Source organism: Semicossyphus pulcher, unplaced genomic scaffold (assembly GCF_022749685.1).
Source record: "Semicossyphus pulcher isolate SPU_LCO1_2020_fin unplaced genomic scaffold, fSemPul1.0.p SCAF_12, whole genome shotgun sequence".
In the NCBI taxonomy this organism is placed as follows: domain Eukaryota; kingdom Metazoa; phylum Chordata; class Actinopteri; order Labriformes; family Labridae; genus Semicossyphus; species Semicossyphus pulcher.
Window position 1 is genome coordinate 22,742,311 of NW_027211626.1, and position 21,283 is coordinate 22,763,593.

A 21,283-nucleotide genomic window follows, 5' to 3' on the forward strand; every position below is an offset into this window, starting at 1 on the left:
GGTCGGCCTTCGTGCCATTCGCCAGCGCTTCATCGCTGCCACCGAGCGCCAGACGCTCAGCCACATCGGCCTGTGGGTACAGCAGCTCAGGGGGACGGTTCACCGGATGCTCCCTGACAACACACACAAATACACGTTACAGTGAGACCTTATTTCAGGACTTTCAGATCCCTTTTTTGTTCTGCTGAAGAACACAACTAACAGGATTTCTGGTTCCTGTTCTCAGAGTTCCTCCTCTAAACTTGACCCTGCCAGGAGAACAGTTATTATAATTAGTCAGCTGCCGAAACTTCTGTAGTTTCACCTTGACTGTGTGGTTTCGAGTTTACTTTCACAGCTGTGTTCCTAGTTGTACTCTCAGAAACAAGTCCCCACTCAGCTCAAACATGAGTTTTTAATCCTGTAAGTTCACTGTAAAGTCTAAGCTTCACTGTGCAGAGACGTCTTGTATCCAGCAGTCAAACTCTTTTTCTGGATTGTTCGATGAAAGAGAGAAGATGTAATTTTCAGAACTATTAAAGAGGTTTTTGAACTTTGTTCAGACAGACACAACTCGTTATTAAAGGAGAAATTTGCCCCTGGAAAAAGCCGCTGTCAGTCAAAGCTGGTGTTCTCTGTAATCAATAGAAGCAATAATATTTGAAATTAACGCCATAGCTGTGGAGAAAGTTGTACAAACAGCTCGTGGTTTCGCCCATTCTACATTCCTACGACACCAAGCGAACATTGAGCCCCTCCCTCTGAAAGGAACGGCCCAGCAGGAGACACTGGAGTGACATACTACCATTTTCGATGCAGGCAATGGCTATGAGCGGCACAGAATCTGAAATGCGATGAGAATATACCGGTGGATTGTCTAAAAAAAACTTTGGGACTACAGTCTACATTTCAAACCTGACGATTTTGAACGAGACGGGACTCAGTAATACTTGTGGAATGTCTGGGAGGGAAAACAGGACAGCAGACAGCGTTTCAAGGCACCTCACGGAACAAATGATTACATTTTACAGTGTTTTTTTCAACTAAACTCTGCAGACATCGGAGGCGGGCGTCCTAGATTGAGTGTAGTTTAGCAAGCTCCCTGGCCTCCACCAGATGACACGTTTTAGGTAGTCTGGCGGAGGTTTTCCAGGGCCCATTGGAGAAACTTGCATTTTTTCTACCATAATGGCATTAGCTCCCGATAATGACAGGACTGAGGATGTAAACTAGACCTTTCCTGCTGTTGATGCTTCACATTAAAAGCTTTTTATTGGTGAACTGAAAGAATGCTTTTATTGTGAAGAACTTCGGAGCTGATCAACTACAGAAAGACTCGCTGCATTATTTAACCGAAGGACCAAAGTGACACCCATTTGAAGTTCTTGTTTTGACTCATTCTATTCTTCTAATTCGGCAACTATACAAATATGTTTCTATGGTTACAGTGCAAACAGGAAGTGCTGGCAGCTAAATGTAGCGACATCTTAATGATGATGTAGGCGTAGCAAATTGAAACATGTATACAAACTGCTGCTAAAAAACATGGGGCTCAGGCACAACAGAAACAGACATTTGTATGCAATGGTTCTCTCCCAAATCACCCATTGTCTGATAAGTTGGTCTAATGCACTCTGCAGCTTTAAAACTATTGTAATCATTATACAAACAGTCAATTATATTTTAGACAAGAAGCCAGTGAGTTTTCATCATTTCCATATCCTGTAGAAACATAATCTGCTTAGCTGGGGAAACCTCATCAAACACAAAAATGTCTGCCTAGTTTATAAGATTATGCATGTTTGAGCTCCTCCCTTCTGTCTACTTTCATTAACTCCAAATCCAACAGAAACAAGAGCTACAAGAGGTGCAGCCTGGGGGGACTGCTCAGTCCCACTCAGAAAATCTGCATTCAGACAGGCTGTCTTTTCCTTCAGAGAGTTACATCAATGGAAGTCAGGATCACAATCAATTAGGCAGACCCCATCAAGTTTATTCCAGTGGTGTGTTAAGAAAAGTCTTTTTGAGAACAAGCAATACTAAGAGTGATGCTATACTTACCCACCATTAGAGATTCTGTATCAGTCTCATCTGTAAATTGTATTAATCCACTCATGTTGAGGTTTAACCATGTTAGATATGCTTTTTGCTGTAATGTTTTGAATCTATTGTGTGTATTATATTGTATTACTTTACTATGCTAGGATGCCAAACAACCTCAGGCAGAGATTGCCAATGAAAGCTAGCCTTTTAGCTCACTCAGATGTATGTTTCACATCTGTCTGATGTTCATTAACGTAAATAGAATTCAAATGTGGAGACTCTCTGACTTTTCTATTTGCCATCCTTACGTCAACAATTTAATGTGTCCAATACTGGACCAAGAACCTGCAGAGCTAAGGGCAGTCCCATCAGCCTCAGCCTTACTTTGTGTTAACTGCTAATTAGCTAATGTGAGCATGCATCTGAAGCTAACATGGGGAACATGGTAAACATGGAACCTGTTAAACGAACAGCATGTTAGTCTATAGTGAGCACTACCATTGTGAGCTTGTTAGCATTCTGACATTAGCATTTAGCTCAAAGTACAGCCTGAAAGGGCTGCTAGCATGGCTGCAGACACTGTGTAGTTTTGAATGAAAACCATTAAACAGAAGTATCTTTTAAATGTTGTTTAATCAGATGTGTTCAGTAGTGTTTGGGAAATTTCACAGTGTTAAGATAAAGCTTTGGTACACCTGCACAGCTGAACAGTTTTGCTGTCTCTGTTCCTTAACTCTTTGATATATTAAATAATAACCATATAAAGAACAACCATCTCAACCTGTCCTCATGTCTAATCCAAGATTTGATCATTTAGATTTCATACATGTAACACTTTTCATTCATTAATGACTAATTTCTCTGTAATCATGGCGTAGCTCTGGATTAGCAGCCTCACAGACGGCAGTCTATTTATAACCACAGTGTTTCTGCTGCATCAACCAGCGTCCCCTCAGGAATCAATAGTTTCATTTACTCTCAACCTCACTCGAGCCAAGGAGAATTATCTATAAATTAACGCACCTATCTGTTGTTGCTGTCGTAATGAGTCCGATCTCCATCAGCCGTTCTTCATTGCAGCCTCTCTTTAAATCGACTTGTTGAAACATTACAAAAAAGCTCAACCATAAGGAGGAAATGTAGTCAAAGTTTTGAATGAGAGTGAGAAAGAGGGAAGTGACGGAACCACAGTGTGGTCACCATCTACTTCCCATTATTAAGTCCAACTTCCCCTCAGAGGACCAGGCGTGGTCAGGTGTTTCAGGTAAACACTCATCTTCAAATAAGTGAACAAAGTTGTGTCATTGTATCATTGTGATTTTACACACACAGGTGAGTTTACCTGTCATGGCGACATCAGACCTGGTCTGCATGTGACAACAGTGAAAACTGTGAAGTCAAGGGCAGAGAAAGAAACCCTGATGATGTCACTGTCGCAACAGTTGAGGCTTGTTCTTGATACTGAAGGCGTGTCCCAATCCAGGGGCTGCAGCCTTCGAAGGCCGTATTTGAAGGCGGATTGCGTCACAGAAGCGCGTCAAAGGCTGTCCAGAATCAAAGGCTCCTTCAGATGCAGCCAACAAATGCGTCCTCCGGTTCCCCGGCCGACCGTATCCCGAGAGGCATTGCGCATAAAACCAAACGAAATGGTGGACTTTTAAATGTCCGAATAATAGCCAGTGTTACGAAAACGAAAACGAAAGGGCCCTTGAAACAAATTATCTTTAAAATAAGGTTAACTTACGCGATGTTAGTCATGCTAGCTAGTTAGCCTGCTAGCCACCTGTTGCTAGGCGACAGGAGCGGCGTTTGGTGACGCAAGGGTAGACCAGACCGTCTCATGTCAGTTCGGCTTTAACTGTCTACGCAGGCTATGAATGGAGCATCCTCCGTGGACCGCCTCCTTCGAAGGCTGCAGCCCGTGGATTGGGACACAGCTTGAGTCAAAATGTTCTTTAAAGGTCAGTCCTGTAAACTGGTGCCACATCATGTAACAGGCTGTCAATCACACATATGATCAGTGCGTCTCTCATCTTCCTCGTTTGCCTTCTGCAGCCAATCAGAGCAGATTTTGAACTTGTCGACCGATCGCCACAGCTCTGCAGCTCCCAGATTGATCCTGGTTCAAACTCATTCAAACAGCAGAAATACACAGATGACCCAGAAATGAGAGGTTCTCTGGTGTGTCTGTAGTATTTCCTTGTGTGTAGACGGGAGGGAACAGAGTGAACGTGAGTCCGGATGTTTCTCTCCACGAGTCCTTCCTCCTCCAACATGAGCCATTCATCCAGGACAGAAATAACTTCTTCACCAGCAGCCGGGGAGCTTCACTCAACAGGACGCCAGGAAATTCTTGTTTTTCTATTATTTTTTACCCAGCAGCCGCAGTGGGCCGGCCCCGCTCTGACTGAGGCAGCTTCTACTCATTCAACAGATAACTCAACTAAGTGATGGGTCGAGAATAGTTTATAGAGTTTATCCGCATGTGTCTGCGGGCTCTTTAATTTAAAAAAATATATACGATAATAAAATATCAGAATTTCCCACTTTTTAAATGTGTCCAAAATAGAGAAAGAAGAGTTGTCAGTGCTGATAATCTATAATCATGATCATTATTTACATTGTTGATTTAACATCCTCGACTACCCTCTCTCTCTGAGCCTTTTTTTTTTATTGTTCAAGGGTTTAGGGATTTTTTCTTCTTCTGAATAGAGCACCTACTGACAGAGGATGTTGCATGATGTACAGAGTGTGACGACTCCGGATGTCTGAATGATACTTGTGCTCTGCAATAAGACCAAAACAGTTTGCGTCAGATTTTCTATTTAATTATTACTAATTAGTTGGTTACTTCATCATGCGTGTTTCATGCTGTGTACAGACATAATATAATTTTCTGGAGCTGAGTTGCTGAGGGGTGAGCCATCTCGCATCCTTACTATCTCTGCTGGTTTTAAATGGACAAAAAACCTGATATTTGATTTTTTATTTATCTTTTGTATCAGTAGGAGCCAAATCAAGTTTATTAAAAGACATATTTTTGTTGTCTTTGTTTGTTAGAACATGCTTCAAAGAACCTCCAATTAAATTTAAAGCTGGCAGCTGAGCCAGTTAGTTGTGCAATTTATTATCTGATTAGTCGATGTATCGTTTCAATAATCGACTAGTCACAATACTATCACAATAGTTGTTAGTTGCAGCCCTTTTTGGCCTCTTCTTAAACTTCAACGAATGGCTACAGAAAATGAGCAGATACAGTTGTAGTTTGAGCGCAGTTAAATGCTAAACAGCAGTTACTTTGGGCCACTGGTGTAGCTCAGCTAGTCGAGCGGACGCCCCATACATAGGTCATAGTCCTCGCCGCAGCAGCCCGGGGTTCAACCCCAACCTTTCGCCCTTTCCTCATCCATACTCTCTCATTCCAATATTTTCTGTCTCTCGTCAGCTGTCCTATCTAATAAAGGCAAAATTGCCATTAAAAAAACACACCGTATGCCTATAGACAATGAGACTCGCACTCACTGTCCGAGTTTAGGCTTCACATTGGAGTGGAAAGGCTATAGCGACTAGCTATAAGCTAGCATCCTCTATAGTTCTGTTTAAATGCTACCAATCACAATCAATACTGACCAATCAGTTGCATTTCTCTGGTGGTGCCTGTACGCTGAAGTTTTAAACAGACTTGCAGAAAATGTGTGATTCTGGTCTGTATAAATAGAACTAACTTCACTTGACTTGGCAGTAAATAACAGCCGACAGAAGTGTCCGTAAACCATTAAAACATGGACACCTGAGCCCCGTGCAGACTGAATGAATGTATGAAGTCTTCTGTTGTCAAAGCAACACCAGCTATGTGTTTATACAAGCCTCTTCAGTGTTTTCTCATCTCGGCCATCCATCACATGTGACGTGAATGCGTTAGTCCATCATCATAATCATATTATAGCCTGAAACTGGCAGGGAGTTCAAATGTCCCAAACACCAAAAGTTATATTGAATCAAGCACAAAAACATAAACCAGATGCTACAGACTCATTTTAACTAAAGAAACAATGGATCCAGAACAAAATACAGAAACCCTGAATATCCGGGTCTCTGAGTGAGCTGAGATTGGCTCGACCCCCCAGCTGTCTCACCAGGGAGAGAGAGGCTTCAAACAATGACCGACAGAGAGAACAGAGGAGAAAAGAATGAGTTTGTGTGAGAAATCAAAAGAGAAAAGAGAAAGACGGGAAACAGGAACAAACGAGGAACAAATATAGAGAAGAAAAAGTAAATGACAGACTGCTTGTCTTCCATTCATCCAGTCTGAAACCACAACAACCAAACCACTGACACACTGACCGACTGTCACTCAACAGGAACATAACTGCTTATAATGTATTTATTACACTGTTTGTCCAGCTTTGAAGTCTTAATCTGGTGTTATATCCTATATTTACATCACTGTCTATAAATCTCATGCTCAGTATCCACGACAGCATGTCAGTCTGTCTCTCAGTACAGTCTGACTTCCTGTCTGTGGCACACCGCTCCAAGCTCATTGGTTCCTATAGAAGACTTAAAATACCTCACAAATATACAGTTTCATGTTATAAAAAGGCTCAGTTATTTCCTATAACAGCTGCTCCCTTTAGTTCAAATGCTCTACATCATTTGTTTGGGAATTTTTTCAGCAGTAGATGAACCCACATTGGATGGACAAGTAAGAGTGCTCTTTGGACACCAGCACTACTGCACAAAGCGTGATTCATTTCACTGACACTTTTAGGATCTGACTGATACCTTTACTTGAAGGGGACATATTTTAGCTATGCAATCAATTTTTATATTATTGTAATGTGTTTTTGAATCATGTTGGTAAAGTTTGTTTCGTTTTAAAAATCGTATACATATATTAATGTAATTATTTTTTGGACTCCTCCTTCCTTTTGAAATGAGCAAGCTGTTTTGCCCATCAAAGGTTAGACCTTAGCCACGATTGGCTGACAGGATTTGTAGTGACCGCGTATGTGCAAAAGGCTCAGGGAACGGGAAGACGTATGGAAAGTGCTAAGCAGTTGTTAGAGACTATAATCTATAACAGAAATGCTTCTAAATAGGCTAGATACAGGACGGATAAAAAGACTTCTTAATACAAACCAGTTTGTAATTGCTTCATAAAAAGTGGCAGTTGGTTTTTAGCTAAAATTTAGACCTTTTAACAGTAAGTGCTAATGTGTGTATTTATTGTAAAGACGAACCAGCGAGAGCCGTGTGCAAAAACAGTTGTTACCTAGCAACGGGTTAAACGTCACTGTCCTTACGTCTTCCCGTTCCCTGAGCCTTTTGCACAGCGAAGCCCCTCTCCCATGTGTGTGATGCCAGGCCACATTGCACTGTCACTCCAAAGTTGTACAAAACATGGCTGCTCTAGGATCGGTTATTCGGTCTTATATGTACGAGCCAGAATCGCCAAGAGGTATCGGAATGGTAAGTTGAAATCTTGACGAATTGACTACAAGCTAGTGCAATGATGATTGGTCGATTTCCGCCAAAGCAAGGTTCTACGTAGAAACCTGCAGCTGTTCTGAACGGCCCATTTCAGAGGCGACCTTCTTAAACATGTAATTCTGGAAAAACACAGAATTATGCAGTTTTCACTTTTTCACTGTTGACAATAAACACCCAAAAATGTGAAACCCATGCAGAATATGAGAATATCCATTCAAAAGATACGGCCCCTTTAACCAGCTAGATGACCTGTTTGCTCGGATCAACACCAGTTTTCTCTGATGGACACCAACTACCAGCGTTCTGTTTCAGCAGCAGAGCCCCGTCCATCTGTCTCCAGTAATAGCAGTTTCCCTTTATCTAGCAGGTCACATGTCAGCTCAAATCTGGCTTACTACAGCAGTATGACCCAAAATACACAGATATTGCTTAGATCCAAATGGTGTCGAAACAACTACATCATGATGGAGATTTGAAAAAAGTCTGAATTCATGTTTTGTTGGATCTGTCTGCAAAATGAGACGTAACAAACGACTAAAAATGCTTGTTTTTGAATGGAGTTTGGTTTGACCATTTCTAATGCAACCTCAGGACATTAGGAGAATCTCACAAGACCGCGCCCAACGATTTTCTCGAGCACCACAATTGCTTGACAGTTAAATGTCAACATGAAACATTTCTCTTCACATAAACATACGACTGAGGCTTTCATGAGTCCAAAAACAAACAGACGTGGAGCCAAAGCGAGTGTTTATAACTGCTGTTTGCTCACAGCTCCAAGCATGACCTGTGTATTCACTGTCAGTGCTGTGCAATGCCACACAAAGACCTGAAACTGGAACAGGAAATGTTACTGCTACAGTAAAATCAGAGATACATTGACACGACTTTGATGATGCTCTTTGATATCCAGTGGGCCTTTTATAGGAAATCAGAAGGTGGGAAACAGAGTTCAGCCTCACAGTGAAACAAGTGCTTGATCTATAATGGATGCTCAGCTGAAAACTTTAAACAGAAAAACGTCCACCAAACTGCAGAGGAGATCCTCTGCCTGCAGGGACTTTAGTTCAGCAGAAAGCTCAGGACTCACTGAAAAACACAGGACGGGTCATTATGGATTCTGTTTGAACCGATGCAGAGCAAAGCCTCCGAGCAGAGCCGCCTCACTGCTGAGTAAGATCGCAGACTACAGGCAGTTTAACGCTGAACCAAACCCAGAAAGACTACGAGACCTCCTCCATCATGAGGATCCTCGGGTCAGCCTGAGGGTCACATGACCTCCAGAGATCAATGGACTCTCAGTAATCTGGTAATGTTAGGGACCTTTGCTGATATGAAGTGAGTTCCACCCTGAACACATCACAGCTTTGCTCCCGCTCTCCTCCTTTAATGTTCACCTCAATTCAGTTTGAAGACGCCGATATTCAGAAAGCTACATGATTTAAATTACAGCTGATGCACAGCAGTGAGTCAGGAATGATTATTCTCAGATTGAAAAGAAGGAAGACGGCAAAAAGAAGAGGAGGAAGAGAGATGAGGAGGAAGGGTAAATCAGCACAGCTATCCAGACATAAATTATCATTAAACTCTTAAAGTCATGTGTCACTAATACAAGCAGCACGAGGCCTCGGTAGATGTGCATCCTGCATCGCCTGGTCACGGTGCTATGGTTTCCATTTTTACGACGCTTGCAGTCAGAGTAATATTGAACAATCACAGGCTGGGGTGTATGCAGGAAAAACAGTCTGTGTGGAGAGCAAAAGCAGGTAATGCACAGTAAAGAAATCCCGGCTCCCATCAGCGTCTCCCGACGATGATTTAGCTTCTAATTGATCTCTATAAACAGACATCTGCATGCTAACAGCTAACAATCTGTTATAGATAAAAATTTCAACTTGAGATAAATTCCTTTGATGCTGTGTCACGAAAGCCGTTTAGCGTTCAGATTTCCCGACTTCCTCGAATGCATCAGAAATGATCGCGCCGACCTCCGTTCAACAAACAAGCATTTTAAAAGTAGTTTTCTTCTCCTCTTTAGGACAGACCTGACAAAGCTTCATTTTGACTGTTTGCTAATCTGCATCATGATCAATCTCGTTAAGGCAAGACCCGTTAATTAAAGTTAATCACAAGAAAAACTGTTTATTTTCCTGCAAACAATGCAGCACACGGAAAAGGAAGTCTTTTAAGGAAGTCGTTTATCGCTAACAGCTGGCTGCACGTCCGGCGTGTTCACCGTTGTCCCGTCCCGTTGGCTATATCATCGCCAGACTATAGCCGATAGGATCCGAGACTGCAGTTTACAGCAAAAAATTGGATGCACTCTGGGCTCAATTTTTGATCAATCTAAAGTGTGTCTTGATGTTTTGTTAAGGACAGCGAAGATGCAGTGAATCAAGTTTGGTGTTAATTAGCAAAACCTCTGTAAGAAATGGTGAAAACAGAGTGATGGACTTTTTAATTGAAGCCAACTCAAAGCATCTGTTCAAAGGAACATTGCTGTTTAATTGGGGCACTTTCTGGTATAAGTTGTGGAGTTGTAGCAGTTAAGACCAATTTGTCATACATTTTCAAAGTTATAAACTTAAGACATGGTACTGTAACATCACTTTGAGGAGTATCAGTCCACAGAGCCAGTGTTGTTAAAGTACTGAACCAGCAGGCAGAGTTTGTTTTAACTTTATGCAGGGGGAGACAGATTCCCTAGCAGGAAGAGAAAAGCATAAGTAGGACGGGCAGAGCTGAAAAAAGGGCACTGTTGGACTCTAGAGACTGTAACAAACTTAAATAATAATTGATTAACCAAGAAGATTAATCAATAATGAAATTAATCTTTAGTTACAGCCCAGAAGGCAGGTTCTGTTTTGTATGTGTATAAAATAAGATAACAATGTCAGGTACAAACTTTCTCAGACTCACCTGTACACAGCCGGGTAGGGCGGGGCGTACATGTACCTGTCCTCCAGAGCCCCGCCCCCCCAGCACAGCAGGTAGTTGGCCATGTTGGCGTGGCCCCGCCCACTTTTACACCCAGCCTGTGAGGTCAGCGGCCGAAAGCAGCCGCCAATCAACTGACATCCACATTGATAGGAAGTGTTACAGAGGGAAACCAAGTGACATCATCCACACGCTAATCTGATGACATCACAATCTAATGACATCATCTGTTTCCAGCTCTCCCGCCGTCTGCCCGAGCGTTTTCCTCCTCCAGCAGCAGCAGCAGCGGCAGCAGCGGCAGCAGCGGCAGCTCCTCTTCTCTAATCCGTTTGTTTTTAGTCCTCCAGCTCCGTCTGGTTCAGTTTTCCTCCTCGCTGCGCTGTCAGCTCCTTCTTCCTCCTCCTCCTCCTCCTCCTCCTCTCTGTTTCTCCCACACTTTGAAAATCTCGACGCCGGCTTTTCTCTCAACAACTTCACAGCACAACTTTCTCCGTCTTCTGCTCACACTCAGATCTCCTCGCTCCCTCCCCTCTCTTCCATCAGCTGGGTTATTTTCCTCCAGTGAGGGGGGAGGAGGTACGGTATGTGTTTCCTCCCCTGTTTGACCCGGGACGCCCCTCCTCCTCCCTCTGTCCTCTCCTTCCCCTCTTCCTCTCTTTGTCTCCTCTTACCTTCCTTTCACTCCATCGACCTTCCTGGAAGTTTCTATCGGACACTTTTCAAGCGGCTCAATAAACTCGGATCTCCGCTTACAAACAAGACGATGATTTACTTCAGTTCAAAGCGAGAACGACAGCGAGACGAGCCGCAGCTTCTGCTGTTTCTGTTTTCAACACCAACATGAAAAGAAGCTGCTGTGAACACTGAATACATGTGTCTGAATTGTGACTTTGTGAGAATAAATGTAAATAAAGTTTGCCTCCCAACCTTGTTTATAACTTCAAAAGAACACTGACTTCTACCTCCTGCTTTGTTCCTGTCTCTTTATATGCATTTCCTTTTTCTGTGACACGTCTTTGGATATGAAATGTAAATGATTTTAGTGTTTTATAAAAACAATAAAATAAAACACAAATCTAGTTTAAATTTTATGGTTTCGTCGCTTTGTGTGTGTGCATGAAAAGAGAGAATTACAACAACATTAATAACATTTGGAAATGCAGCCTGAGGGTCACATGACCTCCAGAGATCAATGGACTCTCAGTAATCTGGTAATGTTAGGGACCTTTGCTGATATGAAGTGAGTTCCACCCTGAACACATCACAAACAAAGAAAAGATGGATGACTACAGATACAACTTCAAAAATAAGTGAAAATCCAAAGAAAAAGAAACAAACTTGACGCTCAGATGAAGCAAACAGTCTAAAAAGGAAAGCGACCGCCAGCGAGGAAAATCAAGAGTTTCAACCGGAGCCAACCGTGGACGTCACACATGTGACACTGTCTGGATATCTGGGAAGTGTGCTCCCGCAATTACCGTTTATCGGAAATCTTCAAGATTACCACTTTAAGTGAAGTAATGCTGTCATTTATAGTAGAAGTAGTAGCAGATTTAGTAGTAGTAGTAGTAATAGTATCAGACGCTACAGGAATATCTACATGCATCAATTCCTAAGGCAGCAGCAGCATCACCACCAGCTGAGACTAAGCAGGTCAGAGGTCAGGGGTCAGAGCCCAGACAGCAGATGGAAAAGATCCACATTGAGTGGGGGGGGAATAGGAGGAGAAGGAGGCGAAGGAGGAGGAAGTTTCACTGAAAAGATTTGAGCTTGTTTTTAGGGAGTGTCTCTAGTTTTCTGACCCGAGTGGGTAGTCATCTTCTCCATCCCATCTCTGAAATGTCTGAGAACGCTGGATGAATTAATCCATCTGGAATTTCCCTCTATAGGCTGATTTAAAAAAAAGTGTGTGCTTATGTTGGTGTGTGTGTGTGTGTGTGTGTGTGTGTGTGTGTGTGTGTGTGTTGGGAGGAGTCTCATTACAATGGGCAGAAGAAGCTGCTGTTGTTCGGCTTCATCCTGTCTTTCAGCAGTAGAACTCTCTGCTTTGCTTTCAGGAAACTTTCCTTGTGGTTGTTTGCAACTTGGAACAATAAAGTTTGTGTTTGAATTTGAATTCTTTGAGTCCACACCCAGTGCAGGGAGTGGATGGAGGCCAAAGGAAAACAGAGAACTCCTCCAGAGTGAAACTCAGAAACCTCCCAGCAGCAGTTTCACTGTTTTTATTTCATTCCTTGAATATCTGAGTGTGTTTATGAGCTGAGAAAGTTTCTACACTCATGAACAATTAGAAGATTTCTCAGTCCCTAAATAACAAGATTCAGCTTCTGTTGCAGACATCTAAAAAAAGTAAATTAAGTCCCTGCAGTATACTGAGCATCAGACAGCTAACCCTGCGCTAAAGTTAACTACTAGCTCAACTTAAGCTAATAAGATAAAATAAGGTCTTTGGTAAGACTGAGAAAAAGCTCAATCCGGGATGTAACTCAGCCTGAGCTTAAACTATGGCTTTAAGCAATAATGAGATAATGCTATTTATCAGCTGAAGTCGAGGGGACGATGGGCATAATTCAGGAAATAAAGCTGACTGCTCCTTAAAATGTTCAAAATGTCAATGTTCAAAATCATAATTTTAATTCTATCTATGGTCAGCACAATGATTTTGCTGCTAGTAGCAAACCTCATTGTTTTCCGTTCACTCTCCTGCGGCCGATTTAAAGCTGGATTAAGTTACTGCTAAGGGCAAGTCTTCCAAGCTAATGCTAAAGCTAGCATGATATTTCCTACTGCTGCTGCTTCAACCAAAGCGGCAACCTCCAGTGTTGAAAAATGAAGCGCAAAAGTGCAAAAAACTGCAGTTCCTCGAGTGGTCACTTGAGGCTGGCTCCAGGAAACAAGAAATAACATTACAGCAGATGGGAAAATGCCACATTTAACAGCAGAAATAAACATGTTTACAGCCTGGTACAAAAAACGGTTTTGTTATAAATAGCTAATTTTATTGTTCCAAGATAACTGTGTGGGGGGTGAATTTTTTTTCACACCCGTCTTAATTATAGTCTTTAATCATAGGGGTCGGGTCACTTGATTGACAGGTGGATCCTACTGGCTGTTTGTTAGAACAAAGCTAACCGGTGATGCTGTCGGTGTTAGCTCGGCGGGGTGGCTGTGTTCTCATACAAGAGAGTGAGAGTGAGCTTCTGGTGACGAAGAGCCCAGGAGGAGGGGCCCAGTTTGAATGTGTTGTTGACAAAATGCAAGGAAAAGTCCTACTTATTCTACCTTTAACTTTGCCCGTTTGTGTTGTTGGAGCCTTTTGGGGATTTTTTCATTCAAAGTTTGGACAAATAATCTGTCTCTCTCTCTGTGGGATTTATGGAACTTTATGGCCGTGCAAGAAGTCTGAGCTCCAGCCTTTCAGTGAGTTAAATACTAGTATTATTGTATTGATATGTTTTTAGCACTAAGTAGCAGGTATACTGTGCTTGCGTTAGCTGGTTTGTTAGCCTGTTCAGTGTTTATCAAACATTTATTTAATCGTTGGCAAGTAAATAGGAGTGAGAAGTTGTTGGCTTTTCTCTGGAGAGATTACAGCGGACCGCAGTGAAGAGAAGACCAGTTACCTTATGTTTCCAGTTACGTGTCGTTCACCCACCACTATCTCACCGGGCCAGCGAGCGAGCAGCGAGTCCGCTAACTCTTTACGCTGAGAAACATATAGCCTAGCTTCTTAGCCGTAGCTGGCCTGGTAGCTTTGAGGTAAATGGGCGTTTCAGCAACAAAGATTTTTTGAAAAGATAATTTGTTTTCTAAAAGTACATGTTACATTTTGGGGGAAATCATGTGAATACTGTACCACAGACGACACTGTCACTGTCCTCTTTGTCAGCCAGTTAGACTGAGCTCTGTGTCTAAAAGGACTGAAGATGCTTCAAGCAACAAAGTCTTATTTTTGACTGGTTTAAAACACGTAATTCATCATCTCAACACAAACTGACTCACCTATAGACCTGTAACAATCTTCCACTGACACGATGCTAATGGAGGCCTCTGAAATAAAACGTTCTCTCTCTGCATGTCAGAAGCTGAAACAATAAGGACAGAAAAGAAGAAGCTTTCTCTCTCTGCTGCATTCAGAGAAGGTTTCCTGAGGTGAACTGATATAAAGGAGCGGACGGAATAATAAGATGCCGACTCATTGTTAAATACAGATTTTACAGTGTGTGTAATAGCAGAGCAGCAGAGTTGAGCTAAACCAAACCATCCATTACACACAGACTTCAGGCCCACAGTTCTCTAAAAGCAGAACCGCTCAGTGTCCTCGTGTTTCAGCAGACTAAAACTCCCGCCCCGTGGTTGTATGGTTTGGTGGTTTGATTAAAGTAAAAGTAACCGTGCAGAGCTGAAAGCAGGAAAGGATGTGGGACCAGAACTGATTATGGAACGTCACAAACAAGATCAAGAAAACCAGAGAGAAAGTAGGTGACAGCAGTCGTCTTGTGCCTTACAGGACACTGTTTCTCGAGGTTCATTTCAACATAGAAAGTTAAAACTTAGGCATACCAGTTATTCCCTCTCAGGGTAATCAATTTTATTTGGAGAAATGGGTGAACCGAATCTAAAATGCCAAGTAGCAGGTTACTAAAAATAAAAGAACATCTGCTCTGCTTTTTAATTCGTTCACAGGATAATCCTCTGTTATTGAAAACAAAGGCTGCATATCTGCGTGGATGTATGTAACTTCCTGCCAGGACTGTCTACGTCATGCATGTAGGCAACACACTGTCCTTTTGTTATCATACAAGCTAGCATGCTTGGCTTGGCTAATGCAGGAACAGTGTGAAAGATGGAGGTCAGTAAAATGTCCAAATTGTCGCTTCATTTTTACAAAGAACACAACCAAAAGGCAGAGTGCAATGCATGTCGGAAGCTAATACGCTGCAAGTCAGCTTACACACAAAATGTGACCAAACAGCTCAGACAGTACAGCATCGATCTGAAAGACGGTGCTGTGTTTTATGTGTGGCAGTCTCTAAATGTGGTTGTGTCATCATCCAGTGCTAGTAGCACCTCGCTATCACCTCCAGTAGAGGGAGGGACAGCTAGCTGCGACACAATACTCTCAACTGCAATAAAGAGTAGGTTTACTCTTTGTGAGTAAAATTAGAATTGAAACAGGGAATTGATCAGAACAAGAATGGATTTGGAATGAATTTTAAAGTAAATCCTACATATTGTATCACCACCATGAACAGATTGAACTGGCAGCGTCATTAAGGGCCCAATATATCATCTTGCTTACTATACGGCAATATATCGTAACCTTCCAGCTACAATTAATTGACTGAAAATTGAGTTTGTTGCAACATTTAATGTACAAGAACGGTAACAGAAAAATGTTTTAAATGTGCCCCTGATAGGATCCTAACACTCTGATGCATGTTTAATAGCATGTGAAGGTGGTGTTTTACTATCACAAAGCTAACGTGAGGCTTTAACCCATGAGCAAGCTAACAGTGCTACAAAGCTAACCCGATAAAGAAACTAATCCTGGGAGAAAGCTAGCTGATGCAAACAGTTAACCATGGGTTGAAGCTAATGCTTAGCTGAAGCTAACAGATGCATATTTCCAGTATTTTTATGGGTATTTGGTGTCTTTATAAGTGAATGAACAGTAGACAGATAATGAAGATGACAATGAAAGAACTGCTCTGTGCTGGTTCTGTTCAGTAAATCTGTCTCTGCTCGGGCCTCCAGCTGGTCATGTGACCTGCAGCCTCTCTTCCCGTCTGTGTCAGTACCAGGTGCTGAACCGCAACAACACAACTTCTCTGTCTTTTGTCTATTTTAAACCCTGACATCTCACGCTCCAGGAAGTTAATCTGACGTTGCCGTGGTTACCACAGACTGGCTGGGCGCCAGTTTTGATTTGCTGCCTGACAGGAAGGACCAGGTATGACAACAACAACACAGAGTGGATGAATTACACTGAGACGGAGAAATAAACCGTTTGAGTGCTTTAAAGTCCCAGCCAATAGATGCAGTCGGGCCTGGACAGGCTTTCAGAGCCAAGGCCAACAGTTTGGACATAAATACTGTAAGTATAGACGCAAAGAAGTGAAAGGAAAAAAGTGTATTTAATTATAATCCTCCCTGTTTTCTGATCTACTGTTTTAACTTCCTCAATGTTTATGTGTCTTCCTTAATAAATCCCAAAAAATGTTCATTTCTGCAGCACTAATTCACCAGTACAACAACAGAGCTGTGTCCTAATCCCTGCAGTGCAAGAGTATTTTCACTCAAGCGCTCACTTGTGTACAATTTTGAGGTCATGTACTTCAGTATTTCCATTTTTTTGCTCCTTTCACTCTCTACTACTTGTACTGGACTACATCTGACAGAGAAATGTTGTACGTTTACTGCATATATGTGTCATAGTGTTATTTGCAGATTCAGATAAATTGTATAAAATACAATCAACTTATTATTGATGATGAACAAATAACGATTATAATAAAAATGTCACTAAGGTGGGGAGGCGATTGTAAAGCTACCCTGTCACTATCAATGTTAATCTCAACACTTCCTCTACACTTCTTTCACTCTAAAAGCCTTCCTGCATCTGGATGTGATGATACATATCATTACTGGCGGCTGTAACAACGGCTTTAATTTGAGTTGTCATTGTTCATATCTTAAAAAGGCCGACAATACCTGACTTATAATACATTTACTTATTCTTTGACTGATACATTTGGTGATAAAACAATCTATTTTCTGTTTATAACATTGTAAATGTATTGTAATGTTTCTACCTTTTATGAGTTATTAATCTCAAAATACAAAGCAGGGTTGATTGTTATTTTAGGTATGTGTGCAAATGTATAGATATGTATTAAGGACCCCCTCCAGAGAAAATCCAGTGTTTAACCTTGTGAACATCTGCATGTGGTGTTCTTCATGTGCTACAAGACATATAGGACAACATAAGCAGTCATCTCCATGCTTTTAAACTGCAGTGTACCAGGGACAGGCTGAACAACATGTTTTCAGATTGGCAGGTTTGTGACGTCACAAACCTAAAGGTGGTGATACACGTATCAACTTTTACATCATCATCATACAACGTCAGTGTTCAATGTTGACTGTACACTTTTATATTAAACCTTGAGGTCAACCTCCTCTAATCTGGAAATGTCAGCAGCAACATCATGTGGTCAACATACAGAATTACATCACAAATGCTCCAATCAGAGCCCAGATTCTGGGTCATGTGATGTCTCTGGCCTGAAAAAAACTTTCTGGACAACGGCGGCCATCCAAGTGCAGTGGACCGCGGAGAAGGAACTTATCCTGATAAACATTACTCTGGTAAGTGAATGTGTGGAGAACAACTGTCAGGTAAAAACAATTGAATATAAACTAAAAATACATTTGAGATGATTTATTGCCGTGAAATTTGTCAGTGAGCAGATTTGTATAAGATCATTTGAGCTAGCTTAAATTGCGTTCTTACTAGGGGTTGCTATGGTAATGCAGTAGTTGTGACTGGAACGGAGTACAGTCGCTATGTGCAACCTATAGCAACCACTTTGGTGATGCTCGAGCCAGCTGTAACCGTCATCGTAATTACGTTCGTAAAAACGATGGCAGAGACATGTTGTTTTTGGCTGTAATTTTTTTGAAAGGAGAAACGTAGTGCATAGTGGGCGGGGACTATGCAGATTGAGGAATTTTTAATGAGGGAGAGCAGGAGATGCCTCGGGAGGATTTTTACAGGGTTATTCAACCTATTTTGCAGAAAAAATCAGACACAATTTATTATTTCAAGCAGAGCATTTTATAAGTCTTAAAACATGACTGGAGCTGGTCTTTAAAAAAATACATAAATATATTTAACTCTTATTTCCATTGATGATTCAATTATAATTCGAAGCTTCCCAGAGCCTCAATTTCCGTTTTCACATTTCTCACTTTGTTTGATCAGCAGCTTAAAACTACACAGCATTAATATTAGAAGAAAAGCCTGAAATCTTCAAGGCTCAGAAGAAAAAGCACAGAAAATTATGATTGCTTCATTTTGAAGTGACTGATGAGATGAACAGACGAACGGAGCTTTAGAGGTTTTACTGCCTTCATTACTTCACATTTAGCCTAAAACACACATAATGAAAACCAGAGCACTCTGTCTCAGGGTCTGCGAGTAAACACAATGTGTTGTTTGAGTTTTCGGTATTAAAAGCCGACGCTCGTAAAATTCTCTATACACATAACTGTGCTGACAGCCGCAGAAACGAGACAAGCAGAGAGCAGTTAAAAATATCTGAACTACATTTCCCAGCACTGAAGTCTGAAAAAGAACGTATTAAAAAGTAAAAAGTTAAATGAGCTGCACTTTGTTCTCATAAAGACCAGAAAAAGCTTCAACCCATTCAAACACATGGTTGCTTAGTATCGCCCTTCCCACCCACCTACACTATCTGTGTGTGTGTGTGTGTGTGTGTGCGTGTGTGTGTGTTGAGCTCAGCTACAAGTCAGACACTCTATAATTAAACTCATGTGTTGTCTCACAGCCTGGGCGTTCAATCCAGTCAAATCCTCACACACACACACACACACACACACACACACACACACACACACACACACACACACACACAGTAATGTACTAAAGTACTTGAGAGTTGACATCACCCTTTCAAGATTTACAAATGGGATAAGATGTCTTTCATTCAAAAAAATGTCCTGGGTTTCAAAATGTTTAACCCTTTCTAAACGAACCTCCTGCAGGCAGCACTGATCTGACGAGAGGAGGCTGCATCATCATGTACAGTATGTAACAGCAGGAGCATTTGTTCTAAGCTAAGGCTTTCGGATTTTACATCTTCAAGTTGTGCGCTTTTCAGTTAATGACATCATCATGTTACATTTCATGCAATGTAAAACAGGCTGACAACGCATGCCTCTGTCGTCAAGTGTCTAAAGCAGAGAAGTCAGTGTTCATAGTACATGGTTCAAATATCATTGAAGGACGGTTTTCCAGCTGACGACCCAGCAGGTGACCTAAGGGAACTGGAGGAGGTGCGACAGGCTAAAGTGCCAAAGTAGGAAATTACACTTCACCTGTACAACAATCTGAACACTCTGGGAAACCAGTGACTCCTGTGAAAGGGCAGGCGATGGCTAGGAAAGAATGGTGGACAACTGGGAGAGACCAGTTGAAAGTGGGAAAGACTGCAGAAGGAGTGGGCGGCTAGTCACCTTACCCACTAGCAATTATTAAGGTATGTTGATTTACACAAGCTTTCATCTGAGGTCGTACAGATTTTAGGGATATAAAGCAGTTCAAAATAAAAGTAGGCACTGGAGGGCCATTGCCATTGAAGTGTTCTAAGGGTTGAACACAAATCTTTACCATCAATGTGTTTTTAAAAAAGACAAAAAGTTATCTCTCTCTCTGTCTTATAAATGTCTTCACTTTACAAAGCCTTAAACACACCTTGAAGTAGAGAGGAGCAGACAAAGCATCCCCAATTCCCCAAAATGTCCTCACAAAGACACTCACACAAACACTCACACAGCCAAGCAAGCATGAACTGTGTGCCTAATGACTCTCTGGAGCCGTCTTGTGCCTGATGACTGTTACTGCAGCGGTTTCAATCCTGATACAGGGGTCTTATTAGTATCCATCTATGAAGTCATTAGTTCTCTTTACATTTTTTATATAACTGGTCGGAGAATGGAAGCACTGCACAAAGCTGACTCTCTCCAGTAGCATCAGATAAGTGAGAACTGTATTTAGACAGACCGGTTTAATATGTGACCTTCATCATCCCGATTCCATGACGATGACGAAGACAACAGTAGGAACGACATACCACAAAGCCAAGTTTGGAGACTGCGGTGAAATTGGTAATTCTCCCTCAGATCCCTGTGATAAGAAACATCTCTATCTTTGCTCCCATGTGGTGAAAACCTCAAGAAACCAAAGAGTGTTGCTACAGTGACCTGCCGTCAGTTTGTCATTTTTAATGAAACTAAAGATTATGCAGCACGTAGACAAAATGAATTGAAATATTACATTTAACAAGATATTTTAACAAAGGTCTCCTGAACTACAGAGGATCATGTTACCCAGAATAAAACTTAACTATAGTAAATAGACTATTGTAATTTCGTACCTCATAGATTTATCAGCCCATAATAAAATGTTTAATAGTAAAGCAAACTTTGGGAAACAGGACATTTACCGTAAAATACAGAATATAAGTGGCACCGGAATAAAGGTCCCAGTCAGTTTTTGGGGGTATAAGGTTATCTACAGCTAATTTTATCATTAATAAAAATGTGTATATAAGTTATTTCAACACTATTTCAATTTATTTTCATTTAAAACACGTTGAAAACACACATAATATAGCCTACCACCAAGTTTGCAATCCTGCTACCTACCGGTGCTGTAGCTAGCGGTAGCTGGCAGCCTACGGTAACGTTAATTGTTGTGAGGGTGGCGGCTGCAATGGTGATCATGATGGTGCATGTTCGTGACGAAGCATTGTGGCATATTGTAAATAAGAGACGTTGTGGCGGCTTGGACCCGGCATCACCACTTTGAGGAACTGTTGATATGTGTTGATTTTGGCGCCCACTGTGGACAAGGCTGTACCTCTTATCTCTTTGCTGATTTTGTCCTGAACATGCTTAAGTGGTCATATGTATCACTCACTTTTTTTTGCCCTGGAAAATGTAAAGGCAGTGTGTAGTTTATCGCTTCGTCTGGCACATAGCTCCCACCAGCTGTTTCAGGCATTAAAAATAACTCTATAGAAAT